The sequence below is a fragment of the Macrobrachium nipponense genome, chromosome 24 (genome assembly GCF_015104395.2).
Source record: "Macrobrachium nipponense isolate FS-2020 chromosome 24, ASM1510439v2, whole genome shotgun sequence".
Classification (NCBI taxonomy): domain Eukaryota; kingdom Metazoa; phylum Arthropoda; class Malacostraca; order Decapoda; family Palaemonidae; genus Macrobrachium; species Macrobrachium nipponense.
In genome coordinates, this window is record NC_061091.1 from 50,023,588 (window position 1) to 50,049,477 (window position 25,890).

Genomic DNA, 25,890 nt, shown 5'->3' on the forward strand with positions numbered 1-25,890 from the left:
AAATGTTTCATATTTTTCTTCATTACCCTTTCATACACTTTCATAATATGTGATGTTAGACTCACAGGCGTATAATTACTTGCCTCTAGTCTTGATCCACTTTTGAAAGTAGGGGTAATATATGCTAATTTGTGCTCATCATACATCTTGCCTGTATCTACACCTTGCCCTAATAATATTACATGGGGCTTTGCGATAGAATGAGCTACTTTCTTCAACAAAATAGCAGGGACACCATCAGGCCCAGCTGCTGCTCCATTTTTAATTTCATTAATAGGCTGCACTATATCGGCTTCATTAATATCTATGTCTGCTAAATATTCATTATTTTCATCACTTATTTCTGTATCATTATCATTATCAATTCTAGGGGTAAATTCTCTCTTTTATCTTTCTGCCAATATGTTGCATATTTCTTTTTTTTCATTCGTTAATATCCCTTCAATTCTTAGAGGGCCTATTTCTATTCTACTTTTATTCATCTTTTTTGCATACGAGTACAATAGTTTGGGGTTTTGCTTGATATTTACTAGAGTTTTTTCTTCCAAGTACTGTTTTTCCTTTTCTTTTGATTATATAATCTTTTGTTCTTCATTTTCTATCTTACTTTTTAGTTCCATCACTTTCCAAGCATTTTTTTCTTTTGCAAGACTTTTTTCCATTTTCTGATTTTCTGGAACAAGATCCTTCTGTCTCTTGGTATGCATGACTGATGTTTACTTTTCTTCTTCGGTATATATTTATCCACTATTTTCTCTAATATTTTATATAATATCTCTGTATTTACCTGTATATCATCACTTACGAAAATGTTATCCCAATCTTTGTTTAATTCTTCATTTATTTCTGACCATTTTATATTTTTACTGTAGAAATTGTATTTTCCATATCCTTCCCACTTTTTCATCTCTTGCTTATCTCTGTTTTCACTTGCTTTGGAAAGGACAATTAATTCTATGACATTATGGTCTGAAATACTCGCATTATAAACTATTATTTTTTTAACATAATTCACCTCGTTCACAAATACTAGGTCTAAAGTATTTAACTTTCTTGTTGGCAGGTGATTTATTTGTTGAATGTTGTATTCTAGTAGCATATCTAATAGCTTTTCGAATTGCCTCTTATCTTCTGCACTACTATTACTCTCTTTTTTTTATATGTATAAATACAACCACAATCTCCTATTCGTTCTTTCCAATCTACAAAAGGAAAGTTAAAGTCTCTGGACAGGAGAATAGTCCAGTCCTTGTGATTTCTACATATATCATCCAATTTTTCTATCACTGTGTCAAACTCTTTAGTATTAGGAGGTCTATATATTACTATGTTCATTAATTTTTCAGATTCAAATTTTACTGCTATTAGTTCACATTCTGAGTTACTATATTTCTCATATATTTTTCCTTGTTTTATTTCTTTCCATTATATCGCGGTTCCCCCTTGATTCTTATTTTTTCTATCTGATCTATAAGTTTAGAACCCTTTTATATGATCATCATTACCAGTCTCTTGGGAATACCAGGTTTCACTTATATTCATTACATCTATTTTCTTTTCAATTTGGGTTAGTTCTTCTAAGAACTCTATACTTCTTTTTGAGTTACTCATAACTAAACCCTGTCCATTCATCACTATGATGGTTTGCGTGTTATCTCCTTCATTTAATATGGGTAATAATAAGGATTTTCCCATGTCTCTTTCCTGTTCTGGTATGTTGTTCTTTTCCTCATTACCAGAAATTCTGACATTAAAAAAAATCCAACTTTTCCAATATATTTGATCTTCCTTCATCATAATTATTCATTTTGTGTATGAATCTGTAATTTTCTCCGTATCTGCACCATCCCCTAGCATTGTATATACAGTATTTGTCTCTTGAGCTGTATCTTGGAGCTGATGCTTGAAAATTCTTTGCTGACACTCCATAGCGCGGTGATGGCTTGCTTTTTTCCTTCACCTCATGTTCTTTGTTCCTTTCTTTATTGTTTCTTTTCTATTTTGGATTTTATTATTTAATTGATTATTTAATTGATTTTGATTCATGGCTACAGGGTGCTCTTTGTTTTCATTATTTTTTTCTGTTATTTCAGTTTTGTTTTCTTCTCTTCCATTTTCCTCTTCTTCCAAAAGCATGCAAACTGTGTAAGGTGTGGTATAGCATAGTCAATCCACAAAACCTGATCAGAAAATGTTCTGCATGCAAAATTCCCATGCATCCTCAATGTGCTGAAGTCATGCTAAATACGAGTAAGGATACCAGAGTATTTTGCTCAATATGTCTCTCATGGATAAACAGTGTTATTAAATCAAGACTTAATGTGCAAATAGTAGAGGATGAAGAAGAAGAGGAAGAGGAAGAAGAGGAAAATGGAAGAGAAGAAAACAAAACTGAAATAACAGAACAAAATAATGAAAAAAAAGCAATACAAGAGTATGGATGCAAAGATACTCATAGATACTACATATGAGGCAATCAAGCAGCATACATATGAAGAAATAAATTACGACATAACAACACAAACTAAAATCCCGAAGAGGCTTTACCCATATCTGCATACTGATGGGAAAGAGCTAGAAAAATAGAAAAGAAAGACAAAGTCTGCAACCTTTTGAAAAGAGGGGATTGCAGATATGGTGAAAGATGTTAGTACAAACATCCCAAGGTATGTCACAATTATGAAATCTATGGAAAAAAAAAAAAAAAAAAAAAAAAAAAAAAAAAAAAAAAAAAAAAAAAAAAAAAAAAAAATAAAAAAAAAGAAAAAAAAAAAAGAAAAAAAAAAAAAACAAATGTGCAGTAACCTAGAACAGCTATGAGGATGAATGCAGAGATCTACATCCAAATATATGCAAAAACCTAAAAGGAGGAAAAGGATGTAAGTTCAAAAAAAAAAATGAAAATATATGCACCCTGTAGCCATGAATCAAAATCAATTAAATAATCAATTAAATAATAAAATCCAAAATAGAAAAGAAACAAATAAAGAAAGGAAAAAAGAATATGAGGTGAAGGAAAAAATCAAGCCATCACCGCACTATGGAGTGTCAGCAAAGAATTTGCAAGCATCAGATTAGATAAGATTATAAAATTTTTGCCACATAGCCAAGCGCCGGAGCCAAGGGGCCATTCAGCGCATATATATATCTTAAGAATAAAAAAAAGTCACTGTCGCACAAACATACACACAACCGATCTAACATACAAATAATTCATTCATAAAAACCAAACAAGAAATTTAAAACAATTAAGAGAAAATTACAATTCATAAAAAAGACCAATATTTTTTTAAAATGTCATAATTTGCCCTGCCTGAGCACCTTCACCTAAAATATCGGCTAGAGTCTTATTTGTCAGCAAACAAGCTCTACGTTTGTTTTCAAAATAAGGGCACTCCACCAAAATATGCACCACAGTCAAATCCACATGATAGGTGGAACAGCGAGGAACCTGCCTATCCGCTCCACTCGTCATTAGATACCCGTGAGTATATTTAGTGTGGCCAATACGTAATCTAGCTAAAACTATCTCAGACCTTCTATCCATCCGGCTATGAGGCCAAGGATGAACAGAAGGCCTAATCAACTTTAATTTAAGGTTATTATCCAAAGTAGACCAGTGGGCCTGCCACTGGTCTCTACAATAAAATCGAATGGTACTTTTAAAATCGGAAACAGGGACGCCCATGTTGGAAATGTGCCTAAGCCTAGTTGCAGCCTTAGCAGCAGCGTCGGCTCGCTCATTCCCAACAATTCCAACATGGGACGGAGCCCAACAAAATCTAACAGAAAATCCTCTTTTATTAATTAAAAGATAAAACCAATCTTGTACTTCTTGCACTAAAGGGTGGCAAGAGACTAGGCTTTTGAGAGAAGATAAAATACTCAAAGAGTCGGTAAAAATGGTAAAAACCTTGTTAGTACAAGAACTATAAAAAATATATTTAAGAGCAGTCAAAACTGCCAGCAGTTCAGCTGTAAAAACAGGAATTAGAAGGAAGCTTCTTTTTAATGATATTATCACTAGTCACTACAGAGCAACCAACACCATCAGAACCCTTCGAGCCATCAGTATATATATGATGAGAATCACCATGTTCAAAAGCATGATCCAAGAAACTTGCCCTCAACTGATCACCAGAACTGTTGCTCCTGCTGTCCCTAATTGGGCAGATTTCAAAGCGTGGCCTATTCCAAGGAGGAAACTTTGAGGGCGAAATTTCAGCTACTGCAGGGGGTAGTAATCCCACCTCCCTGGCAGAGCTTGCTAGTCGAATTTCAAGCGGCTTTGGCAGTCTAGGTCTATTTGGGGCTCTATCAGTTGGTTCTCTAACGTACTTATAGTTAGGGTTTAGCTTTGATGTAAGTACTCTTGATATGACTCTCAAGCCTAATTCCTCCCTACGGATAAATAACAACATCTAGTTTCTGCAGTGTTGTCTTGCATGCACAACCATAAACTTGGCAACCATAATCAATTTTGCTTAGGCATAAAAACCTGGTACATCCTCAAAAGGGTAATTCGATCTGCCCCCCAATTAAAATTAGACACAACTTTAAGAATATTAAGTCGAAGCTTCACGTTACATACAACTTCATTAACATGTTGAGTAAAAGTTAATTTCTTATCAAATGTAACACCTAGATACTTAATGCTATCTTCATAAGGTAAAATCGAATCATTTAAAAACAGTGTAGAGATCTCTTCCACTCTTCTTAATCGGCTAAATCGTATAGCTTTGGTTTTTTCTGGTGAAAATTTGAACCCTTTAGCACTGGCCCATAATGTTGAAGCATTAATAGCAGTCTGGATCTTTTGACAGGCTTCGACAGCTGTAGACTTGCTACAGATTATTGCATAATCATCAGCAAAGGCCAGACTATGCACCCCGACAGGAACTTGTTCTAGTAGACCGTTGACAGCTACATTAAAGAGTGTTGGACTAAGGACGCTTTCCTGAGGTAACCCTTCTTCTTGAGGGTAAGCAGAAGAAATGTAAGAGCCCACTCTTACTTTCAGGTAACGTTCTGACAAAAAATCTTTAAGACAGTAGAACAAATTACCTCCTCGCCAGGTAGTGCTGTAGGCTTTTTCTAGGTAAAAGAACACTGCAACAGTCTGGTTTTGCACAGCAAAGGCATTCTGTATCTCCCGAGTAAGGAACATCTAAAGGTCAGAAGTACTTCTATTTTTCCTAAAGCCAAACTGCTGATTAGATAAAAGATTCTTTGAATCCAGAAGTAACAAGTCGAGCATTGACCATCCTCTCATAAATCTTGCTAACACAATTAGTTAGAGCAATTGGCCTATAATTCTTAGGAAGGAAGGAATCTTTAAAAGGTTTTAAAATAGGTACAATAATCGATATCTTCTAAGACTCTGGTGAAGTTCCTGAAAGCCAAAAACTGTTTAAAATGTCTAAAAGAAATTGTTTTGTATTTCTAGGCAAATTAAAAATCATAGAGTACAGTATATCATCTTCCCCAGGAGATGGGGAAGATAACGAGATTGTATGATCTAATTCTTTCATGGTGAAAGGAAGATTATACGACTCTGAATTTAAACTAACAGCAGGAACAACCGTGGTACCGTCCCTAATATTCCTGAATGCAGGGGAGTAATGTAGGGCACTAGATATATTGGAGAAATGCCTACCAAAGGTTTCTGCAACTTCTCCAGAATCAGATATGAGGAAGCCATCAATTTTCAAAATAGGCAATGGAGGTGGAGAATATTTCCCTTGCAGCTTTCGGATTCTGTTCCAGACTAATGATATAGGTGAATCATATTTTAATGCACTTATATATCTAATAAAGGATTCCCTCTTTGCTTGCTTAAATGTTTTCTTTTGCTTAGCAAGAGCTCTTTTATAGATAATTTTATTTACCAAGCAAGGATATCTACGATATCTCTTGTAGCAAGTTCTAGTTATCTTTCGGCTCAAGGCGCATGAATCGCTCCACCAAGGTACTAGAGGATGACGAGGTTTACCAGAAGTTCGAGGAATAGACAGCATGGCACCACACAGCAATATACTGATTAAATACTCATAAGCAGATGTTGGGCTCTGAAAATCTTTTATCTCTTCATCAACTTCAGTAGATTTTTTTAATAATCCCCAGTCAGCCTCCCCTACCTTCCATTTTGGTAAACATGGAGATGGAATATTTTTCATATACTTTAAGTGAATGGGCCAATGATCACTGCCATGATCATTCTGGTCTACTACCCACTGGTAATCTAACCTCAAAGACGAAGAGCAGATAGTGAGGTCAATGGCTGAATCAGTATTATGAAAAACATCATGTCTTGTAGGGGAACCATCATTCATTAAAGTGATGTCATTTAAGTCAAGCAGCTGTTCTATTATTAAACCCCACCGGTCGCAGTTTGGCTCTCCCCAGAGGGTGTGCTTGGCATTAAAATCCCCCATCAGAATGAAGGGTTTAGGAAGCTGGTCTATCAATGTCTGTAGATCGTAAAATTCTAGCTGACGAGGATTACCCTGCGCATCCTGCAATCTATTTTCTAATGATGGATCCAGGTATAAAGAACAAATAGTGATCCATTTATAATTGAAAATTTGAACTGCACAAGCCTGCAACACAGTGTTCAATTAAACAACCCTATGATTAACAGACTTACGGACTATGATGCCTGTGCCTCCCTGAGCACGTACACCTATCAGGGGTGGAGACCTATGAAATGAGTAATTAAAACCCAAGTCGGGAGTGTGCTCTCCCAACTTTGTCTCTTGTAGACACATTGCAGATAGATCATGATCCTTAAACAGAACCCGAACTTGCTCTCTATTTGGTATAAAGCCACGGATGTTCCACTGCATGAGAGCCATTATTTAGAGGAAGGGATCTTAAAATTCTCTGCTAATTTAGGAGTCTGTGTCCTGGTGAGAGAGATTTTATCAGTTTTACCAGTACTATTTGCCCAGGGGGAGCACGGGAGGCCCCAACAGAGGGGGCACGGGGTACCCCACTAGAGGGGGTGTGGAAAGCCCCACCAGCGGGGCACCGGGGAGCCCCACCAGAAGGGGCACCAGAAGAAGCAGTATTCAATTGTTGTGCCTTCAAGGCATCTGAATAGGTTTTCCTGCCCAACAGCTACTTGGCCTGTCCCACACTGATGTGTTCAGCAATAGATTTTAGTAATGCCTCTTGTTCTTTCTTGAATGCACTACATTTCTTATCACGGGCTCGATGTTCACCCTTAAAGTTTATGCAAATTACCGGTCCAGAACATTCCTCGTGCTCAGGCTGGCCACACGATTCACAGAGTTTATTTCTGGTGCAAACGTTAGAGGAGTGTCCAAAACCAAAACATTTAAAGCACTGGAGCTCTCTCGGTCTATAAGGACGAACTTTCATGATTTCACTATCAAGAATAATTTCAGATGGCAGAGAAGAACTTATAAATGTTAAAATCGATGAGCGGGGCACTTTAAAAACCTTCCAAACCACATTCTGAATGTTGTGGTTTGTTTACAAAGATTTCAAGGAGTTTAAACCAGTAATTGTGGATGGCTTTCTCATTTGCAAGTTAGTGTGTTTTGTTGTTGAAGGGTAGTTCCCTATAAAGCAATGTTTCGTTAGACGTGTTCCCTAAAAATATATACTTTATCTTAACCCTCCATACATACATATAGTATACATACACAAACGGGTCCTCCTGGAATAAAATGAATAAAATAAGTAGATTTGTTTATTAAAATTCTAGCAATTCAAATCCCATCTTAGGGTCACAGATTCCAAGGGTTTCCACGAAAACGTACCCAAATATCTTGTAAAGAAATTTAGGTGTAACTGCCTATCAAAGTTGTATTCACAAACGTGCACTCAGAACTCACTGCTTGATAATACACACTCTCTCTCTCTCTCTCTCTCTCTCTCTCTCTCTCTCTCTCTCTCTCTCTCTCTCTTTATATATATATATATATATATATATATATATATACATATATATGTATATATATATACACACACACATATATATATACATATATATATATATATATATATATATATATATATATATATATATATATATAAGAGAGAGAGAGAGAGAGAGAGAGAGAGAGAGAGAGAGAGAGAGAGAGAGCTTGAAGGTTTTCCACGACGTCACAAGAAGTAATTCCATCCGCGCTGGCATTCGAGAAGCCTCATCTATGTGCCAAATCTAATCAGGAACAAGAAAGGGTCAAACGAAGAAGAATTTCTGATATAAATAGAGGAAAAAAAACATTGCCCAGTAAATGAGAATGTATGCCTGGGGAACTTGTTTTACAGGATCTTTTTTTATATATTAGAATTTTGTTTATTCATCTCTAATCGTTTTGTGGAAAGATTGTTCGCGCTAACATGTGCAAATATACCAGTTTCCCTTTGCATATCTTTTTTAATGCTGTTCTGTTCTTTTTTCCAGTGCTTTACCCGTTTGGCCAATATACCCATTGGTGAGAACAATCCTACTATCAGCTGAGAAGGGGCAAAAAGGATTATGCATTCTAACAAGGCGTAATCCGACCTCCAGCTTACTCATGGCGCGTGCTAAAATTTACAGTCAAATGGTACGTTGTTTTACCGACGAAAATTAAAATAAATGCGTTATATTTTATTAGAAATAATTGTTCTGAACTGTTTAACATGCACATTTATTTTTTACATTTTCATTCTAATAACTAAATCATCAATATCCTCAAAATCATCAATATCCTATCCTGAGGAGAGAGAGAGAGAGAGAGGGGGGGGGGGGGCGCTTAAAGAAGTCACATACGCAATCAATAAGAAAAATGAGAACAAAGATCATTCAAAAATCAAGCAAAACTATAAAAATCATGGCTTAAACATAAATGTATAAAATCATGCAAGTCATGTCGCCCTTCCTCCCCCGGGAGAGGAAGGGCGAGCTGCCGAAATCTCCAGGGTTTTACAAAGCAGATACTTCTGCTAAGCACCCCCCCCCCCCCCCCCCCCCCCCCCCCCCCCCCCCCGACCCCAAAGCTCAGACTGAGTAACACAGGTATGGCAAGTAAAAAACCTCTGTTGTTGTGACCGATAAATTCAGTGTTGGTTTTGTTGCTCGGCATGACGTCTTGCGTTGCTTTCACAGCTGCTATTTAATTGTGAAAGTAAGTCTTCCAAGATTGAATGTCGCCACATTTGTTGGTAATTCATTAACACGCTTCTGTATCTTTGTGTTGAGGTCCAGTGTATGTATATGCGTGTATGTGAGTAACCATGTTTAAGATTAAGCCCGTTTTAGCATGACGTATATAATCCATCTAAAGTTTTATCTTTTAACATAGTATTGCCTCCATATATTATAAGATATCAAGAGGAAATTTCTAAACTTGACAGATCACGTGAATTGATTTAACCGAGTTCTCTGTACTGTTTCTGCATATTTTTAGACTTAACTGTTGAGTAAAGTTATTTTTATTTTACGATTCGGAAACGAAAAGCAGTTGATCTAAAGCTGTTTGTGAACCAGGTAGATAATTATCAAAGCACTTACCTTTTCAAGGTAAATGCATTGCTGCCTGTCTGTCTGTCTGTCTGTGCAATTATGGGATCTGAAAATTTGAACATCTTAATTCCCAAATTAAAATTCAAAGCGAATCTGCTCTGTAACTGAAACGGCTTGTGCTTTTGGGATTATATTAAACATCGGTCATTGAAACAACAGTCCATTATTATTGAGATGGTATTAGGAGGTGGTGCGTTGCATTTATTGAAGATATACGTTCAAATGTTCGGTATAAGCACAGTCTATAAGTGTATGAAACTTGACACCATGAGTGAAGTTTCATTCAGTCTTAATAGTCTTGTTAAAGCAGTAATATTTGAGGGCCGTCGACCTCAAGGTGTCAATCTAAAGGAATTATAATAACTGCTCACTGATTACATAATCTACTACTCTCATTGCAGTGTCAATTTTTGTTATGGCCTTCACGTTTTACTTTCAGGTTGATGTTAGTTATGTTTATACTAGTAATATTTTGCGCTTTTGTTCACGTATTCATGCATACTATTTCTCTGCGTAAAGGATATTTATGTGTATGTGGCCATATATGTATTGTGTACAGTAAGCTTTTAGGTTTATTAGATTAGATTAGATTATAAAATTTTTGGCACATAGCCAAGCGCCGGAGCCGAGGGGCCATTCAGCGCATATATATCTTTAAGAATAAAAGTCACTGTTGTACAAACAAACATACACAACCGATTAACATAAAAATCATTCATTCATAAAAACCAAACAAGAAACCTAAAACAATTAAGAGAAAATTAAAATTCATAAAAAAGACCAATATTTTTTTTAAATGTCATAATTTGCTCTGCCTGAGCACCTTCACCTAAAATATCGCCAAGAGACTTATTTGCCAGCAAACAAGCTCTACGTTTGTTTTCAAAATGAGGGCACTCCACCAAAATATGCACCACAGTCAAATCCACATGACAAGTGGAACAGCGAGGAACCTGCCTATCCGCTCCACTCGTCATTAGATACCCGTGAGTATATTTAGTGTGGCCAATACGTAATCTAGCTAAAATTATCTCAGACCTTCTATCCATCCGGCTATGAGGCCAAGGATGAACAGAAGGCCTAATCGACTTTAATTCAAGATTATTATCTAAAGTAGACCAGTGGGCCTGCCACTGGTCTCTACCATAACATCGAATGGTAGGTACTTTTAAAATCAGATACAGGGACGCCCATGTTGGAAATGTGCCTAAGCCTAGTTGCAGCCTTAGCAGCAGCGTCGGCTCGCTTATTCCCAACAATTCCAACATGGGACGGAGCCCAACAAAATCTAACAGAAAATCCTCTTCTATTAATTAAAAGATAAAACCAATCTTGTACTTCTTGCACTAAAGGGTGGCAAGAGACTAGGCTTTTTAGAGAAGATAAAACACTCAAAGAGTCGGTAAAAATGGTAAAAACCTTGTTAGTACAAGAACTATAAAAAATATATTTAAGAGCAGTCAAAACTGCCAGCAGTTCAGCTGTAAAAACAGAAGAATTAGAAGGAAGTTTCTTTTTAATGATATTACCACTAGTCACTACAGAGCAACCAACACCATCAGAACCCTTCGAGCCATCAGTATATATATGATGAGAATCACCATGTTCGGAAGCATGGTCCAAGAAACTTCCCCTCAACTGATCACCAGAACTGTTGCTCCTGCTGTCCCTAATTGGGCAGATTTCTAGGCATGGTCTATTCCAAGGAGGAAACTTTGAGGGCGAAATTTCAGCTACTGCAGGGGGAAGTAATCCCACCTCCCTGGCAGAGCTTGCTAGTCGGACCTCAAGCGGCTTTGGCAGTCTCGGTCTATTTGGGGCTCTGTCAGTTGGTTCTCTAACGTACTTATAGTTAGGGTTTAGCTTTGACGTAAGTACTCTTGATATGACTCTCAAGCCTAATTCCTCCCTACGGATAAATAGTGGGGGAAAACCTGACTCAACATATAGGCTTTCTATAGGCTCCCGTACAAATACGTAAAGCCATATTATGGACAACATCTAATTTCTGCAGTGTTGTCTTGCACGCACAACCATAAACTTGGCAACCATAATCAATTTTGCTTAGGCATAAAACCTGGTACATCCTCAAAAGCGTGATTCGATCTGCCCCCCAGTTAAAATTAGACACAACTATAAGAATATTAAGTCGAAGCTTCACGTTACATACAACTTCATTAACATGTTGAGTAAAAGTTAATTTTTTATCAAATGTAACACCTAGATACTTAATGCTATCTTCATAAGGTAAAATCGAATCATTTAAAAAAAGTGTAGGGATCTCTTCCACTCTTCTTAATCGACAAAATCGTATAGCTTTGGTTTTTTCTGGTGAAAATTTGAACCCTTTAGCATTGGCCCATGATGTTGAAGCATTAATAGCAGTCTGGATCATTTGGCAAGCTTCGACAGCTGTAGACTTACTACAGATTATTGCATAATCATCAGCAAAGGCCAGACCATGCACCCCGACAGGAACTTGTTCTAGTAGACCGTTGACAGCTACATTAAAGAGTGTTGGACTAAGGACGCTTCCCTGAGGTAACCCTTCTTCTTGAGGGTAAGCAGAAGAAATGTAAGAGCCCACTCTTACTTTCAGGTAACGTTCTGACAAAAAATCTTTCAGACAATAGAATAAATTACCCACAACACCCCACTCTACAAGTTGCAAAAGGATACCCCCTCGCCAGGTAGTGTCGTAGGCTTTTTCTAGGTAAAAGAACACTGCAACAGTCAGGTTTTGCACAGCAAAAGTATTCTGTATCTCCAGAGTAAGGAACATCAAAGGGTCAGAAGTACTTCTATTTTTCCTAAAGCCAAACTGCCGATTAGATAAAAGATTCTTTGAATCCAGAAGTAACAAGTCGAGCATTGACCATCCTCTCATAAATCTTGCTAACACAACTGGTTAGAGCAATTGGCCTATAGTTCTTAGGAAGGAAGGAATCTTTAAAAGGTTTTAAAACAGGTACAATAATCGAAATCTTCTAAGACTCTGGTGAAGTTCCTGAAAGCCAAAAACTGTTTAAAATGTCTAAAAGAAATTGTTTTGTACTTCTAGGCAGATTAAAAATCATTGAGTATAGTATATCATCTTCCCCAGGAGATGTTGGGGAAGATAACGAGATTGCATGATCTAATTCTTTCATCGTGAAAGGAAGATTATACGACTCTGAATTTAAACTAACAGCAGGAACAACCGTGGTACCGTCCCTAACATTCCTGAATGCAGGAGAGTAATGTAGGGCACTAGATATATTAGAGAAATGCCTACCAAAGGTTTCTGCAACTTCTCCAGAATCAGATATGAGGAAGCCATCAATTTTCAATATAGGCAAGGGAGGTGGAGAAAATTTCCCTTGCAGCTTTCGGATTCTGTTCCAGACAAACGACATAGGTGAATCATATTTTAATTCACTTATATATCTGATAAACAATTCCCTCTTTGCCTGCTTAAATGTTTTCTTTTGCTTAGCAAGAGCTCTTTTATAGATAATTTTATTTACCAAGCAAGGATATCTACGATATCTCTTGTAGCAAGTTCTTGTTATCTTTCGGCTCAAGGCGCATGAATCGCTCCACCAAGGTACTAGAGGACGCCGAGGCTTACCAGAAGTTCGAGGAATAGACAGCATGGCACCACACAGCAATATACTGATTAAATACTCATAAGCAGATGTTGGGCTCTGAAAATCTTTCATATTTTGATCAACTTCAGAAGATTTTTTGAATAATCCCCAGTCAGCCTCCCCTACCTTCCATTTTGGTAAACATGGAGATGGAATATTTTTCATAAACTTTAAGTGAATGGGCCAATGATCACTGCCATGATCATTCTGGTCTACTACACACTGGTAATCTAACCTCAAAGACAAAGAGCATATAGTGAGGTCAATGGCTGAGTCAGTATTATGAAAAACATCGTCTTGTAGGGGAACCATCATTCATTAAAGTGATGTCATTTAAGTCAAGCAGCTGTTCTATTATTAAACCCCAGCGGTCGCAGTTTGGCTCTCCCCAGAGGGTGTGCTTGGCATTAAAATCCCCCATCAAAATGAAGGGTTTAGGAAGCTGGTCTATTAACGTCTGTAGATCGGTTAATTCTAGCTGACGGGGATTACCCTGCGCGTCCTGCAATCTATTTTCCAATGATGGATCAAGGTAGAGAGAACAAATTGTGATCCATTTATAATTGAAAATTTGAACTGCACAAGCCTGCAACACAGTGTTCAATTGAACAACCCTGTGATTAACAGACTTACGGACTATGATGCCTGTGCCTCCCTGAGCACGTACACCTATCAGGGATGGAGATCTATGAAATGAATAATTAAAACCCATGTTGGGAGTGTGCTCTCCCAACTTTGTCTCTTGTAGACACATCGCAGATAGATTATGTTCCTTAAACAGAACCCGAACTTGCTCTCTATTTGGTATAAAGCCACGGATGTTCCATTGCATGAGACCCATTATTTAGAAGATGGAATCTTAAAATTTTCTACCAATTTAGGAATCTGAGTCCTGGTGAGAGAGTTCTTATCAGTTTTACCAGAACTACTTGATCTGGATCTGGGTGATATAGATCTTTTAGATGATGGGCCTTCACTTGCCCTTCCAGTTTTGCTTTTATTTTTCCTATGATGGCCGAGTGACCGAGAATGAGGCGAAGAGGGAGAAAGGCCCCTCTTCTGGCGAATAAAGAGGGCCTCTATCTCCTCACCGTCATCTCCACGGTGCACTGTAATGACAGGATCAGGTGAGGGCTCAATGTCAGGCAATGTTCCTGTCAGAGAGAAGTCGTCAACAGTTTGACATCTGGCTTGAACCCTTGAACCAACAGGGTCCCCTGGCTTGACCAGAGTCTCTACAACATGAGGAGCCCCGCCAGAGGGGCCATGAGAAGCCCCACTAGGGGGGCCGTGGGGAGCCCCACCAGAGGGGGCGTGGGAAACCCCACCAGGGGGGGCACAGGGAGCCCCAACAGGGGGGGGCACGGGGAGCCCCACTAGAGAGGGCATGGGAAACCCCATTAGGGGACCCCCGGGGAGCACCACCTGAAGGGGCACCAGAAGTAGCAATATCCGGCTGTTGTGCCTTCAAGGCATCTGAATAAGTTTTCCTTCCCAACAGCTTCTTGGCCTGTCCCACACTGATGTGTTCAGCAATAGATTTAAGTAATGCCTCCTGTTCTTTTTTAAATTCACTGCATTTCTTATCTCGGGCTCGATGTTCACCCTTACAGTTCACACAAATTACTGGTTCAGAACATTCCTCGTGCTCAGGATTGCCACACGATTCACAAAGTTTATTCCTGGTGCAAACATTTGAGGAGTGTCCAAAGCCAAAACATTTAAAGCACTGGAGCACTCTCGGTCTATACGGACGAACTTTCATAATTTCATTGTCAAGAACAATTTCAGATGGCAAAAAAGGACTTACAAATGTTAAAATAATCATAGACGAGCGGGGCACCTTGAAAACCTTCCAAACCACGTCTGGACACATCTCCAAAATTTCCTCTTCGTCCATTTCATGTAAATCTTCATTGAAGATGACACCCTTTGCATAACTAAAATTATAGTGAGGTTTTACCTCTTTTATCATACCTTCGGGATCAAGCTTTAAATTTAGGAGCATTACTGATTGAACATTGGTCTTGGCATGAACTAAAAAACTATTACGCCCAAAGCGAGTTACTTCTGGGCTCCCAACATTGCCGATCTTCTGGCTTACCAACCTTTTCACCTTGAAGAGGTTGCCTCTCTCACCATGTGTGTAATAATCAACCACTTAGCTGGGTCTGGTGATCTGGAGGTTTTACTTATTTTATTCGAAATCTTTAGTTTCAGTTTGGTGGTCTATATATCTCAAGATACCTAGGGACCTCTTCTGCCTCTACAAGTCCAACACTCATAGAGTCTGACCTAAACTCTCTGTAGTCTCTGTGAGCTTCCGATTCATTGTTGAAAAATATCCAAAATTCAAAACAAGCATAATTTTTGCCGTGTCTATTCCATAATTCTTTTACGTTCCCAAATTTACAAAATTCATTAAATAAGGTTTCATAATTCCAGTCTAAAGGGACTGGTTTTACATACAAAATGTTTGTAACAAGGAGCTCATTTGAAAAAGGCTCCAAAGTCACAATAGAGGAATTACCAGAATTTTCCTTGTCCTTATCCTTGCCCAAGTCGTCAACCGAAGGTTTTAGTGTCTCCATAAGACGTACAATTTATGATTCGTCCAGGTAGCCCCCCACCCACCATGGAGCCACATTTAGAGGACAGTGTTATCCCATACAGGGCTGCCCTAGGGGTACCACCCAGATATACACCCCACCCTCAGTGCTTAAGGCGTCATGATGTCCGTCGAGATCAGACCCAGCACTGAGAGAAGGGTTTGATATCTAAACTTTCCCCTCGCTCGACCACGTTAGGTACTCGAGTTCTACGGGTGAGGGGGCATGCCAACCATCCTCACCCTCCATCAAATCCAATGAACAAGTCCAAATCATGTCCAAAACCAATCCAAGTCATCAACATAAAATCTGTGCCTTATAGGAGGAGGAAGCAGAAGGAAGAAAAGTTTTAGTAAAAGGAAAAGGGCTGACTCATTTAGTTGGATCAACAGCTGGGCACCAAGGCCCAGCAAGAAAGTAGTTCCCACCAGGCATCAGGGCCCAGCTGCTGAACCCTAAGCCCCCCATCCTCGGCAAGGCTTCAGCATCTGGGGGGTTTTAGGTTTATTCATATAGTTTTTTTTTTTATACTATACGATGTAACATAATACAGTGCCTGATTAGACTTGCCTACATAGCACAACATGCATTGCGGCTTTAATGCATTCCTGTTCATGGATATGGCATTTGGATTTTCTTTTGCGGAAGTTAGGATGAAAGTAGCTCGTTAAGCTACGAGGCGCATGGGGAGGACATACTTGTACCTTTACCTTGCCCTTAGCTCCTCGTTGGACGAGTGGTTTTCGCGCTCGGCTACCAATCCGGTGGTCCGAAGATCGATTCTAGGCTCAGCCAACGTGGAAGCAAAGGAATTTATTTCTGGTGATAGAAATTCATTTCTCGGTATAATATGGTTCGGATCCCACAATAAACTGTAGGTCCCGTTGCTAGGTGACGAAGTGGTTCCTAGCCACGTAAAGATATCTAATCTTTCGGGCCAGCCCTAGGAGAGCTGTTAATCAGCTCAGTGGTCTGGTAAAACTAAGATATACTTAACTTTTTTACCTTGCCCAGGAAGATGAAAAAGAGGGTTTCACCCTGGAAAAAAAGGTAAAAATATGCCTCACAAACAGGAAAATTGTGGTAGTCATTGGGAACAGAAGAAACTTTAAGCGAATAGTTGTCTTAATTGAATTTATATAACAACTTGAAAAAAATCTTGAATTTAGCAGGAGATTGTTTGATTTTTAGGATGACGGTTAATTAATCTTTACACCATCAGACTTAATTCTCCTTTATTTATTACTTGCCTTTGTGAAATCTTGTTAAGAATATTATTTTCCAGAAGTGCGCCAAACGTTCTTGGTGATATAAAAGAATATTTTGTGTTTTTTTTAATCATTCAACAGTTTCCCCAGGTAGGAATTGGTCTCCAAGGGAAAAGAAAAGAGGATTATTACTGCCAGATTTATATTTGGAAATCTGAATCGTTGGTGAAACCCGCTAGCAGAAATCTTCTAACATTCGCTGTTTTTTTTATACCATCAGAGAAGACTCATGAGCAGCACATTCAACCATCCCGCACATTGTGTTCTTCAACAGTCTCATATGATTTCTCTCGCGTCCTGAGCAGCTCCTTCCTTTCCAATACCTATTATCGCGCCATCTGTCAATCCCATCCTAAACTTTGTTAACTAATCCTTCATTCCCTCTCCTTTCCACGTGACCAAATTCTTCTTTACAGTTTTCATCATTTTCTTTAGTTTTCGTTTAACCTTCACTTTTAAGTTACACAGAGAAGGGAGAGTCCACAATCTTTTCATCATTCCAACTTTGGCTTTCTAAGACACTCTAAGTATCCGCCCAGTCACTTACACACATGCAGCTGCTTTCATCGTCTTATTCGTTCTGTGTCTGACCTCTTCTCTTCCTACCATCATTCAACACTTTCCCAGATACCTATACGAATCTACTCTCCCACTTTTCCATCATCCACATGACCATTCATTGGCCCTTCCTGACTCCCATTTACTTTGCTCAAATTTACTTTCAGCTTTCTCCTCTTGCAAACTCAGTGTGTCTGTTCATTTTCTCATCATTATCCCTAATTGGTACGGCATCATCTGCAAAAAACCAGCCAATCCACACTCCATTCATGACCTACCTTCTTATCGTGCAAAATGTTCCTACATCTGCTGCCCCTTTTCCGACTTCTCACACCACTTCATTCATAAAGATATTAAACATCATTGAAACATAACACACTCAGCAAATCAGCCATTCACATCTAGATACTTTACTTCATTTCCATAGCAAAAATTATTTATTGCTGTCAGCAACTTACCATTTTCCCTTCAGATTTTTTTATGTAACTTTTGAATAGCAAACATTGATCCACCTTTCATGTCTAAACCCTGACTATTCTTCCCATTTTAATCTAATATCATGTCTTATCTTCTCGATTAAAATCCTACCATACATCTTCCCTTGTATATACTAACTAAATAAAGTTGTACATCTAAACTTGACAGTTGCCCGTATCACTTTAGCATTATACTGAGGAACAGTTCTAACTCTCACCCATTTCTTCGAAATTTTTCCATCATCCAAACATAACCGTATTGACACCCCTCTTCAGCCAGCTACTTTCAGCTTACAAACTTTTAAAGATACATACTTGCGTGACCACACTATATGTAAGATAATTGAACTTTATTTTGTGTGTTTTACTGCCAGTTTTTCAAGGAAAAATGAAGGATTTTAGTTTATTAGAAACTTTATTTTACGTACAGAGACTGAAATATCTTTCCGGAGAGTGTTTTTACTGCAATTTACAAAAGGATAACTACAATGCTGGGTGCCTAGGCTAACTTTATTGGACTTGCAAACAAATTGAACTTACAAATGAGCTATTGGAACGGAACTCGTTTGTACTACATGCTTTCCTTCTGTCTCGCAATTGTACCTCAGTCTTTTATTGTCTTTATTCATTGCCTACTCTTTCCGTTTGCGTCTGCCGTCACTCACTTTTTATCACCTCTCCCTACCTTCCTAAAACTACTTGCTGAAATTTTGTGCATGCTAAATCGAGGAATTTTAGTTAAAAAAAAAGAAGAAAAAAAAAACGCCAAACGACCTAACAAATTTGCGGAAACATGAAAATTGGTCTGCGGTTTCTTTAGGCCATTCTAATGAACATGCTAAAAGTCCTCATCGATACAGGCTCAACCTGATTTCGTGCAATTGTAAGGTTGCTTACAACAATAGGTGCAAATGTGCACAGTTTGGTATGCGCTGCTCAGCGATGTGTGGAAGAGAGCCAAGGAACTAATCGTGAAAACTCAATTGAAATCATTTTAGAAGAACCAGAATACTGAGCTGGAAAATTGTGAAATAACATGGTTAAAACGTATATAGCACTTTTGATATTAAGAGGATAATTTATTAATAGAAACAATTTGTTGCCAGCTATTATGTGATGTAAGAGTAAAGTACTATATTTTAGAAAATTAGAAAAATATGTCATTTAAATATTGCATAAAAAGAACAGAATCAGAATGTATTGACTTTACTTTTGAAGATGAACATTATTATTATTATTATCTTCTCAGTATTAACAAAATATTCTCTAACCTCTTAAATTTAGATATGCATTAGTTAATATTCACTGCATATTGTGATGTAATCTGGCAGGTAATTGTTTCTGGTAACTCAGAAATTTTTAAAATTTGGTATTATATAAACCAAATTGAATTGGAAAGTTTGATTTCATTTATATTGGAAAATTTCTATATTATTTTGATATACATCAGAATTTTCTATGAACACTGGAATAGAGTCTGCAAATATTTCATTAAATTTATAATTTCTCATATACATATATATATATATATATATTATATTATATATATATATATATATATATATAATTTATATGTATATATATATATATATATATATATATATATATATATATATATTATATATATATATTAGTTTCTAAATAATTATTAAGCTGTCCTGTATAGCCTGGTAATGCTGACTGGTTTTCGATCAAGCATATGGAAAAAATATCGACAAAAAAATTTTCCGCCTTAGCTTTTTTATTTTTTATTTTTCGTCTTTCAGAAAAACTTATTGTATGAAAAATGTTTGTTTTTTATGAGGAATATATCTTAATTCGTGCATATTTTCTGTAACTCGAACGATTTCGAAGATGAAGACGAAAATGCGACAATCTGCCGCCATTTTCCAATATATAAGGACGTTTAATATTTTTATCAGAATGGGTCGATGTACAACTGTGCCAAGCTTAACTTATTGCAAATTAGTTAGGTCGATTTTCCTAAAATTCCTCGACTACACTCATTTAACTCTGGCGCATTTTTTCATCCATTTCCTCCTCATGTATACGTGCTCTCCTTTCTACCTCGTCAAACTTAGGTTGTTTTAATTTTTAAAAATGTTTGGAAATCGATAGCATATAGTGGCAGTCGTTTGACTTTAGTATTTTTCTTTATCATAAGTTATGTTGTTATAATTAGTTTTTCTATGATATTTACTTAACCCAACAATATAGGAGGTTACTAAAAAAGAACAACGGTTTCAAACAGTGTTTTCTTGTTAAGATTGTCAATACATTTTCTTTGCTTTTCATGCGGTGATAGACACCAAACTGGATCGCCTCTGTAGTTTCGAATTTTACTCGCAGCGAAAATTTGCGTGGGCTTAGTAAGGAGTAGTAGGGTAGATACTCCTGGGGTACTACCTATGCCAGATCAAGTTTGTTGGAGAGTGCCAGGTGCACCATCCCGATACCTAAATGTAGAATCTTAACTACTGATGCAGACGTCATTCCAGGGATTGATAATGATGCAGAATTATGGTTATCAAAATTATAATTTAAAGCAATATGAGAATTGCTTTAGATCACACACATTGAATCAATAATGTACTCCTACTATTACGAGCCCTCGTAGGGCGGTAGTGCCATACGGTGCACTGTAGGTATTACTCAGGTAATTGCAGCGTCCCTTCGGCCCCTACCTGCAACCCTTTTCATTCCTTTTACTGTGCCTCTGTTCTTGTTCTCTTTCTTCCATCTTACTATCCACCCTCTCCGCTAGCAATTCATTCATAGTGCAACTGTAAGGGTTTCTTCCTATTGCACCTTTCAATCCTTTTTACTGTTAATTTCCGTGTCAGCGCTGAATGGCCTTAGTTGCCCCAGTGCCCAGCATGTATGCCTAAAAATCTATATAAATAAAAAAAAGCCTACTATTACGTGTAAAAGTGGCATGCAAAACATTTTTTGCAGTCTTAAAATTAATTTAGGAAAAGGAGAATGGGCAAAGTGTATAATTTCCTGGAATGAAAAATTGTAACATGAAGTCTCTTTTCACTCTTGAAACCTATTTTATCTTTGTAGGTCTTAGGTTTCTCTGATTTTATAGATTTAATTAGTGGAAAACTTCAATATTTTCTGTTTAGTGTTGGCCGAGTGGTTAAGGCGTTTGACTAGATATTAAATGGGATCTTCCTGTGTAGGTTCTAATCCAACTCAGTGTGAAATATCGGACGGTTTTCAGGAGACAATGTTATGAAATTGGGTGATACAAAAAAGCCAAAATGCTGCAAAGTACTAAGGAGGAAACTGTTGCCCATTTCTCCGTACAAAAGCAAACTTCATGTGGGGCTTTTCCAAAGATTTGAGATGCCATAGTGCCATCTTAAGAGTTCACAGAGTTGGAAGATGGGAATGTACTCACAGTAGCTGGCATCGCAATTTTCATTACACTGGGCATCTTTTAGCAATATTGTATAGCAATCTGGAACTGATAGCTGTATTTTCATTGAGAACACTATGTGCAGAGAGAGAGAGAGAGAGAGAGAGAGAGAGAGAGAGAGAGAGAGAGAGAGAGAGAGAATGAACACTGGGGAGTCAAATATTGGTTTGTATCTTGTAAATATGAACAGAGGCAAAGACAAAGTTGCTTAACCAGCCAAATTCCAAAAACCCATCCTTCCTTAGTTTTAACCTAGTCCTGGCAGAATTCTTATTAAGTACCGTTTCCCACAATATTTACAGAATGACTCTCACTCTAGCTGCTCATGTTGTTGTTACGATTCGTTTAATTGTGATTAATTCCTTGTAGAAATATTTTAGTTTTTAAATTATCCTCTTATCCTCTCCTGATAATGAAAATACTATTGACAACACTGACCATATTGATGAAAATACGAAAAGTACATAATAAATTCCTACTATTCGTTGTACAACTGGAATAAGTGCTATTTCCACAATTGTAAATTAATTTAGTATAAGGAGAATGGGCAAAAGGTATAATTTGCTTGAATGAAAAATTGTGGCTTAAAGTAGCTTTTGACCCTCAAGACTAATTTTATACTTTTAAGTCTTACCTTTGTGTATTTTTGTAGATTTCACTACTGGTAAACTCTTCTAAATTCCTATGCAGTGATGGCCGAGTGGTTAAGGTGTCTGACTAGAATTCAGATGGGATCTTCCTGCATGGGTTAGAATCCTACTCACTGCGAAATTGTGGGTTGCTTTTAGAGAAAGTGATGTGAAACTAGACTGGATGGATGTATGAGGTTTAGGGCAAAAGCCCAGGCACTGGGGCCAAAGAAGCCTTTCAGCGCCGTAATGGAGATTAAATATATTACATTATGAATGAGTTAATAAATGAATGAAGAAAATGGTTCATATATAAATTACCATATGAGAAATGAATGAATTAATGAAGAAATAAACGAAGAAAATGCTTAATAAATGTGATAGATAAAAAATAATTAAATGTTATAAAAAATATTTATAGACTTTAAAAAGGAGATGAGAGCAGAAATATCTCCTTCGTCTCCCAAAATATCACAAAGGGATTTACCCCTAAGATATCTCTCTCTGTGGTTAAAATATCTGGGGTAAGCAACCAGAATGTGCTCCACTGTTAGCATCTCGCCACCGCAAGCACACTCTGGGAGGCTGCCCACTTCTAAAATAAACTGATGGGTCAAATAAGTGTGCCCAATCATCAGTCTGCTTAAAACTATTTCTGTTCGCCTATCAGACTGGAAAGACGAAGTCCACGGCAATATATTATTTCTAATATTTCTGTACTTTCTATTATTGGCAAGATGTGGAGAAGTCCATTTTTCTTGCCATTTGCTTAAAATATAAGACCTAAAAGGACCTTTTAAATCTGTATGAGGCACTTTACTAAAGGCTGTTTCTGAGGAGACACTAGCAGCTTTCGCTTCCCTATCTGCCATCTCGTTTCCGCAAATCCCCACATGTGAAGGGACCCAACAGAAAGAGACAGATTTACGCAAATAATACAAATGGAGGAGCGATTCCTGAACTTTTTGAACTAACGGATGGAAGCTATTGAATTTTTTAATAGCTTCTAAAGTGCTTTTCGAATCAGAGTAAATGACAAAATTAGTGTCGCTACTTTGAACAACTATATCCAGGGCAGAGACTATGGCTGTTAATTCTGCTGTGAATATGGATGCAAAGTCAGGTAGTTTAGCTGTATATGCTGTATCACCAAGGATAACTGCACAGCCAACACCACTACTCGACTTTGATCCATCCATATATATTTTGTCACATTAGTATGGTCAGTTTCGTGCTCCAAGAATTTTCCCCTAATCTCTTCCTCAGGACAGTCTTTTTTGTTAAATGCTTTTTTGCACACGGATGCTTCTGGAATAAGCCATGGAGGATACACAGGATGTTTTTACTTCCATGACTTTCTGGGATTTAAGATTATTACCCCTAACATCTTCATTTAGTCTAACTTGGAATGGTCTAGAGGCTCTTATACCAGAAAAGACCCGTGAGTCTGCTTCCCTCAGCACCTGGAAAGAGGGATTTTTGGGAGCACTTTTAATTCTAGCCATGTACCTTAATCCTAGTTCTTGCCTTCTCAAATCAAGGGGAAGTTGGTTAGTATCAACATATATGCTTTCAACAAGCGAAGTTCTAAAAGCCCCTGAGCATATTCTCAACCCCATATTGTGTACAACATCTAGTTCCTTCAGCCTGGTTTGACAAGCTGAGGAATAAATCTGACAGCCATAGTCTAGCTTGGACCTACACAACGAGTCATATAGTCTCAGCAGGGATTTTTTTATCTCAGCTCCCCAACTAAATCCAGAAACAACCTTTAAAATATTCAGAGATTGTTTAACCTTAATCTTTAAGGAGTTTATGTGGCTGGCCCATGTCAATTTCTGGTCAATGGTCATTCCCTGAAAAATTTCACTTCATTTTTCATAAGGAATGATAGATCCTTTTAAACTGAGTGTGGGAACCTCTTCCACACGCTGGCACCTAGTAAATCTTACAGAAACTGTTTTAGAGGAGGAGAATTTAAAGCCATTCTCATCAGCCCACTTTGTAATGGCATTAACAGACCTTTTGCAGATGTTTACATACTGACAAGGCATCATATCCTGTGCAGTTTATATTGCAAGGTCATCAACAAAAAGTGAGCATTGAACAGGTGATGATATTTGTTGGACTATACTGTTTATTGCCACAGAAAAAGTGTTTACACTTAAAACGCTTCCTTGTGGAACACCCTCCTCCTGCACAAAAGGTTGGGAGAGTGTGTTGCCCACTCTAACCTTAAAAAATCTCTCTGTTAAAAAGGAATATACAAATTTAATCATTCTTCCACATATGCCCATCTTGTGCAATTGTTTTATGATGCCAATTCTCCAAGTAGTGTCATATGCTTTCTCAAGGTCGAAAAATACGCCGATAGTCTGACATCGTTTTGGCACATCCTTGCTGGATTTGATTGGTCAGCCTCAGCAAGGGGATCAAGGGGGTGGGAACTGATTTTTCCTGAAACCAAATTGAAATGGAGATATTAGTCCTTTTGTTTCCAGGTGCCAAACTAATCTGGTGTTTATCATTTTTTCCATCAGCTTACACCACACACTGTAAGAGCTATTGGTCTATAGCTGGTGGCTTGGAAGCGTCTTTATTAGGCTTTTTATGGGAACAATTATGGATATTTTCCATCCTTGGGTAAAATTCCAGTTTCCCATATTTTGTTTATAATCTTAAGTAGATACTTTTTTGGCATCATCTGGGATGTGTTTAAGCATTTCATATAAAACTGAATCACCCCCTGGAGCTGTTGATTCAGTTGAATGAGAGGGCCTCCCGAAATTCTCTTAAGAAAATTGGTGATTGTATGGTTCAGATTTTCCAGATTCAAATTTCAGAGTCATTTCGGCATTCCGATTCCTTTCTTTGAAATTCTAGAGAATAATTGTCAGGGCTGGAAACTTGAGAAAAGTGTTTTCCCAGCTCATTGGCAACTTCAGTGGGCTCTGTGATCAGTGTTTTATTGACCTTTAATGAGGGTAATGGTGACGCAACAAATTTTCCACTTAGTTTCCTGATTTTGCGCCACACCATCTCTCATTGGAGTTCTGGAATTGATTCCATTGATATAGTAAAGCCAACTCTCTCTTTTGGCTTTCTTGTAAAAGCGCCGCTGCTTGGCTAACGCACGATTATAGATTATAGATTATAGATTATAGACTGAGGGGAACCACTAGTTTTGTATCGTCGGTAGCACTTCCTAGTGACTTTCCTCAGAATACCACATGTCTTATTCCACCAGGGAACTGCAGGTCTATGAGGTTTACCTTTTGTCTTGGGAATCGAGCCCTCAGCACTCTTCAGAGTGGATTCAATGAAGTAGTCATAGGCATCCAGGTGAGAATGAAATGACTCAAACTCCCTATCTAGATTGACTCCTTTACTGAACTTGTCCCAGTCAGCATCCTCTACCTTCCACTTAGGTAATGTTTCAGATGGAGCATTTACAACATATTTCAGATGGATCGGGTAATGGTCACTTCCATTCAAATCTTCATTAACGGACCAGTTAAAGTCAAGGTGGATATTTGTTGAGGAAATACTAAGGTCCAGTGCAGAGAGATGATTATTATGAATGCTGTGGAAGGTCATTGACCCATTATTATATGGGCGACATCATTCGTGTCATAAGGTCCTCGATTATTTTCCCTTTGCTGTCTGAACACCGACTTCCCCAAAGGGGGTTGTGGGCATTAAAATCTCCTAATAAGAGAAAAGGAGTGGGAAGTTGGTTAATCAAGGACTGAATAT

The 25,890-nt window shown here is 37.8% G+C and overlaps 1 protein-coding gene and 1 non-coding gene across 2 annotated transcripts in view; one reads left to right on the top strand and one right to left on the bottom strand.

The window, feature by feature from the left end:
- LOC135205614 (uncharacterized) overlaps positions 1-25,890 on the bottom strand; it is a 141,333-nt gene that overhangs the window by 38,146 nt on the left and 77,297 nt on the right. The window lies entirely within an intron of this gene.
- Positions 22,192-22,273, top strand: Trnas-aga (transfer RNA serine (anticodon AGA)). The gene has a single exon. It is a non-coding gene; the product is annotated as a tRNA-Ser (tRNA).